At 37.6% G+C, this 6,759-nt stretch overlaps 1 protein-coding gene across 1 annotated transcript in view; it reads right to left on the reverse strand.

The window, feature by feature from the left end:
* The window catches only part of LOC145692757 (transmembrane protein 248-like), a 30,158-nt gene extending 25,403 nt beyond the window's left edge, over positions 1 to 4,755 (reverse strand). Inside the window, exon 1 of the mRNA XM_081768201.1 lies at positions 4,593 to 4,755. The gene's annotated coding sequence lies outside the window, so the exon portion shown is untranslated. The remainder of the gene's footprint in view (positions 1 to 4,592) is intronic.
* Positions 4,756 to 6,759: the final 2,004 nt, after the last annotated feature.

A 6,759-nucleotide genomic window follows, 5' to 3' on the forward strand; every position in this document is an offset into this window, starting at 1 on the left:
TATAACATCTCATGATTATACCGTTTAGGCTAAGGGAGACGACGATTAAAGGAAGTGAATGATGATGGAAGAATTGGTGGAATAAGAAAGTGGGGAAAAAAACGGGAGTACCAGGAGAAAACCCACGGACACGATGTTGTCCACCACAAGCTTACTCGGCTGGGGGTCGAACCAGAGACCCCACACGCCAGAGGAAAGCTCTTCACCCTGGTCCCCTTCCCACTTTGAACAATTGGAAGACGCTATTTGAGTGAAGAGCTTTAAACAACAAAACATCTTTCTCTCTCTTTTGCGTTATTTTGGACTTGAAATATTCGGCTAATACGAGACCCATTCGTAACGGGAGGGAAAACAGTCTACAGGTCTACAACCTACATACAATTTCTACAGGTCTACAATTTCCCATCATTGTCAGAAAAAAAAAAAATGGCTCATGTGCAAGGAATTTAGTGCCACATTTTCTCAAAGTAATTACTTTCAGATCACACACCAACTATAAGCAATGATTAACAGTACATGAACTGAACACTTGGACTAAGATCATTTTATCCTCCAAACCGGATCCGTGGCCTGTCCTATAATTTAGCTTGTACCGCAGAAAAAAGATAAAGCAAGGATATTCCTCGGTAAGCTACGTCAACATAACTGTTGTAGTGTAAGAAAAGTAATGTGGGAGGGGACAAATGAACTTCCCTGCCATTTACATAACCTTAGCCTGTTTTAAACCGTTGCGGTCTTAACTGTTATTCTATCAGTGACTTTCTACCTCTATTATGTATGCTTGCACTAAGGGATAGCTTTTGCAGCTCACTGTGGAATGCTGAAGCCAGAAAGAGTGACACACGGTGAATAACTGAGGGTTGCGGTACCAAAGGAGCTCTTGCTAATAGTATCCTTTTTAAGCACTAATAATTGTTATTGAGTGACGCTGCTACATTAATTCAGACTAGCTACATGATACTTATGCTTACATTATAGTATCAATGCACCTCTGCCTACTCAGCACATCATGAGATATGTATACTATTTCCTAGCTAACTTTTGAGTTGATATTTTAGCACTATTCCATTTTATGGGGGCACAGTTCTCAAAAAATCACGGAAAAAATATGAATTTTGTTTCGAAAGAGGAACACATACGAAATTGGAATAGCCTATATGTGGATCTTAACATGCGTAAAAATCGAATACGAAATCTGCACTTGTAATCTATAAGAAGGTACTATTAAACATGGAAGAGATAACAGGCAGTGTTGCATGTCGTGATCCTTTAAGATTGAAGTATCCAAAAAGTGTCCGACTAGTTTCAGTGAGCTGTCTGAAGTAATGTACTGGCAGAGATGATAGTATCTTAAAACAGCGACAAAGTATGGCGGAACTGACTGATGTGTTCGAATATCAAGGAAAATTAAAACAGCAATTCGAATTACCTGACATGGGAAAAGATGAAACATTAGGAGTTCAAGAAATTTCAAATCTTCAATTACTCATATTCCTAGGTTGTAATAATAATAATAATAATAATAATAATAAAAAGATTAAAATTTTTGTTAGTTACTCAAGAATGAGAAATGCTACGAGTACATGACATGACATAAAAAAAAGTGAACCAGTTGATGTGTTAACATGGTATTGCGGTAAATTGAGCCGTGAAGTAAGAAAGAAATTGTCAGTGAAAAGGTGCAGAGAAAAGAATATAAGAGGGCAATCATGGTTTTAAAACACCCATGTATTACTTCTGGATGTGCTAATTGTTATCTATGAGTTAATAAAGGGTACAACTTGCAGATAAATTGAAGAAGAGTATCATATAACTAAAAAATACATTAATAGATTGGGAATAGGTTGTTTTACACGCACAGGCAGAGTACGCTGCAGGTAACAATTGTAAAATTTGAGATATAGGGGAAGAGAGCAGAAATTGACGAACGTAAATTCGGAAAAATTAAAATATTATGTTCAGAGAATAGCTAACGAACAGTGGATTAAAGAAAGTGGAATATCATTTTTAATCCCAGTACCGAAGAGAAAAGAACGTACCCTGTTGTGCCTAATAGACCAATGTATCGAACCAGGTACAACAGTTGGTACAGACTGTTGGCAGGTTGTCTACTAAAATTCCCAAATGAAATTTCATGACTTTTTCTTTACCAAACCACACAATTTCGTAACATTCTCAAGAGCGAATTTGGGTTCAAATTGGGCCGAATTTTCATGCAAGCGACACAAGCGTGTTTGCTTGCGATTTGGTTAGCGACTAAAGCCGATTACATACGTTTTTGGTGGTGAATTTTGACGTTTATAGAACAAAATTTTTCAGTCTATACTTGTACAGATTAAAAAAAAAAAAAAAAAAAAGTTACCCAAGAGCTAAATTTCTTGACTTTCGTGAACAATAGACACAGTGGTTGGTCACCGTACAAAAATCTATCAAATAAAGGGTACAACCATCTCACGGTGAACCGCAACTTTGTAAATGCGGCAACAGGTAATCACACGAACACGATTAAACGAACGTGGAGAAGTGTTAAAGAAGTTCTCCCAAGCTACAACAGGAAAAAGAACTTCATATACTTCCTAGTCCATTACATATTTAACAAGGAATTACTTAACTAAGGAGAATACCGTTTCTGAAGTTCCTCAACATTGTAAAAAGAAAGAACTGGTAAAAATTTCGGGTTCACTCGAACAGATGGTTCTACTAAATAGAAAATTTACAGGTAAAATACGGTGTGAAACATTTTTCAAGAAGGAATGAGAGAGTGAATATAAGTGATTACTTTCAATGCAAATTGAAATGAACTTGGAGTGACAATGAAAGTATTGTATGTGTAAGTGCTTTCTTCCATTATCCTCGTTTATGCGTATACCACCCGTCGCTGACGCGCCTGCTCCGTACAGACGCATATCCATGGGTCCCCCTGCTGCTCTCCTACCCTAACTCGGATAGATAGCATTCGTGCTTTTCAGTGGGCACCTAGCACAAATTGGTTCTTGTTTCTTCCACTGTAGTTTTCAATGCCATCCGTCCGCACTGTCTTTCTACAGAACCCTCCTAAAGTCAATTGGCAAGTAAAAATGGAGGTCCTTACTTAGTGATGCCCTGCTAAAAGAAATATAAAGCTCTAACATAACCTGAAAGTGTAAGAAATGTGTCAAAATTTGGTAGAACCGTCTACTCGAGTAATGTCAACATTTCATATCTATCTTGTCATCTTGTCATATGTAGTGTACACTCACAATTATCATAACTGACACGCCTGCTTCCGACAGACGGACTCCCACGCTACCATTTGAGTGGCTACCTAGCGCAAGTTGGTGAGTCTTTAAGTTTGTTCGTGATTTGTACTCAGTTTTCCGAAAGTGAATCTGCATCCTTACTGCAACTAGTATGAGTACATTTCCCGCTACGAGTTTATATGGGTTAAGTTCCAAAGTTGGACGTCCGTTTCCAGCAAAATTTTGAAAATTTACAGGGAAGATATGGATAATTTGATCGTTTGTGTACTTGATAATATATAAGGGTCTCGAAAAATCTGTTTATTTGTTATATATATGCGGTTATAAACATGGGATTATACGGCGAGCGGAGGGAACTAATTGGCGCAAGGCAGTAGCGTAGCCAGGATGTGTGTTTGGGGGGGGGGCAAGTGCTGTTATAGCTACATATAGAAAAATTACAAACAAAAAATATATAAACATAAAAATATATAAAAAATTACAAACATCACAGCACCAAAGTACATTGTCGGACCTCTTTGGGGGGGGGCCCGGCCCCTCCGGGCCCCCCCCTTCCCTACGCCACTGGCGCAAGGTAACTGAACAGTTGCATTGTGGGAAGTAACGAGTATATATGTTATCAACATGGCGGATGTACAAGGGCTGTGAACTAACAGTTTTAACGTTTGTTAAGCAGTACGTTAATAACGAGCACAATCTTTTAAGTTTGTGAACAGCACGGATTAATAACAAATTGCATTAAAAAGTGGAAAGGAGATGATAGCGAAAAATCCTGGCGAAAGCGGACGTCCAACTTCGGAATAAATGCCGTTTATATTTCATGAATATAAATGCGACCCCCATAAAATGAGTTAGCATGGATGTTTTATTTCTTTGCAAGTGTCTTTTAAGGATGGCGAAACAAACTGATTTCAGACTTCTTAGGCAGTCAGCTTTCTTTTGACTATTACGTTTGGATTGCGAAATTTCACTTTTCATACTGACCTATTCTTCACCAGGATTCATACTTCACAATACACTATATAAATACCTCGGCTCGTGAATGAATAAACTGATTAAAAGCTTTCAGGATAAATTGATTACAGAGGGGAGTGAAATGACAGAAATATTTAATGGATTGCACTTGTTTCCCATGACCCTCAAAATTCTTGCAGAAATTTTGTACATGTAATTTGACCATTACATTACATTATGAAAAGGAAATATCATACAGCACTGTCACTTGTCATGTCAGGGGACAGGTAAATAATTGATTACGATAAATAAAAATATAAATTGTTGACGTAACGATTGCAGGCGGAAACTAGGTCTAGGCCACGTACTTAAATTATATTAAAAAGCAAATTTACGTACCAGTTGGAAGTTACATAATTAATGTAGATAATGCACAAATCAACACAGTTTATACTATGCTGCTTGAAGTTTATATGTTATGCGATAATCTGAAATAACGAAAATATTTTAATGCGGACGTGGTAACTATATCCATCAAATCCACATACCACTTACACTGACATCTATGATTATAAATGGAAATACCTTTCAAGCAAACAAAAGAAAAACGTAATTCGCATAGCTTTCCTAAATTCACCTTTCCTCGCATTGCACCGTTTCACATCCTCAATAACGTTGGTGCCTAAAATTTTTATCATGTGCGTTGGTGTAACGTTATGGCCTGTAATGCTGTCCCATTTAGGTAAATATCGATTTGTAAAATTTACGGAAGAAATATGTTATGCTATTTTGTACGATCAATGTATAACTACTCGAAACATATCGGGGTCTTATCTCTCACGAGTACAAGGTAGAAATACGAAATGCAAAATATGATCTTTACTATGTCATGCTTCATACGCCATAAGGAACTATGATGAAGTGAAGTGTTATGTGAAAGCAGTGTACAAAGTGATCATAGAAGTTTCGTAAAGGCATGCCATGTGTTTTTATGTCATTCTCGTTTATGTGTAGAGATATACCTGCTGCCCATGGACACCCATTGCACTATCACACGAGTCCCTTTGTTACTCTCCTGCCCTTATTCGGTTAGATAGAATTCTCGCTTTTTACAAGCTACCTAGTATAAGTTGGCTAGTGTTTCTGCACTGTAGTTTTTGTAGCATAAGCCATCACGTATTTAGTTTGTACCCACTGGCGCAAATCCCGGGGGGATGAGGGGGGCAAGTCACCCTCCAATCTTGGAGCTGGGAAGTTGTCCCCCCCCCCAATAATCCGATTTGAAATGTGTTTTTTCGGGAGAAATGTGATGATTTGTGTCTGATTGCCACAAAGGAAAGTAAGATGAAATTGATGTCCGCCAGAATAAGTCTGAAATTTGCCCGCCTCCCAATGTCGTAAACAGGCCCGTGCTGGCCCACCGGGACATGTCCCGGTGCGCCCTCCGAAACATCACATTATAAATAAAGGTACGAGTTTTATGTATAATAAATTCTTAGAGTTGTTACTGGTAAAGAACCTGTGATAAGTACACTGCGCCCTTTATATAAGGCGCCCTTGCGAAACCACATCAAATATAAACGGTTTTATTTGTAAGGCACAGTTCTGTACAATGAATACATACTTTTACTGTTGGTAAAGAACCTGTGAAGGGTACACTGCGCTCTTTATGTAAGGCGCCCTTGCGAAACCATATCAAATATAAACGGTTTCATTTATTCTTCTGTATGGCACAGTTCTGTACAATGAATACATACTTTTACTGTAGGTAAAGAATCTGTGAAGGGTAGACTGTGCCCTTTATGTAAGGCGCCCTTGCGAAACCATATCAAATATAAATGGTTTCATTTATTCTTCTGTATGGCACAGTTCTGTACAATGAATACATACTTTTACTGTTGGTAAAGAACCTGTGAAGGGTACACTGCACCCTTTATGTAAGGCGCCCTTGCGAAACCACATCAAATATAGATAAACGATTTTCTTTATTCTTTTATATGGCACACTCCTATACAATGAATACATACTTTTAGTGTTGATTAAGACTCATTCGAACAGGGCCTAAAATTGAGTGGAGTACTCCACACTTTGTGGAACTGTAGGAAAGGAGTGTGGAACTGTAATTCTTAAAGTGTGGAGTGGTATTAATGTGAGTACCTTACTTTTCTCGGATTATGTATTTAAACGCGTTTAGTGTGTCAAACTAAGTCTTATTGATTCAATACATTCATTATGCAATGGGTTACTCAATTCCATATAACTGCTAGTATATGACATTAAGCCACAGTTAATACGTATAGGTGTCTCCTAGATGGCAGGGGAAACCATTGCCAATTTTGAGGTGAAGGAACTTTTTAACTATATTTAGTTTTCAAACGTTTTCGGTTACATTCATATAGTTTTAAAATATGCAACTAACTGCACGTTTATCTATTGTTTCAATAGGACATTACGCTTTTCCGATATAATGAAATATGTTGTTTTGTAGATAAAAATTACACGATCCTTTGAATCCGTTATAGAAATATGTACTACCAAAGATAACATACATCGATAACCGCCAAAA

Source organism: Thermobia domestica, chromosome 8, assembly GCF_964235325.1.
Source record: "Thermobia domestica chromosome 8, izTheDome1.hap1.1, whole genome shotgun sequence".
Lineage (NCBI taxonomy): Eukaryota > Metazoa > Arthropoda > Insecta > Zygentoma > Lepismatidae > Thermobia > Thermobia domestica.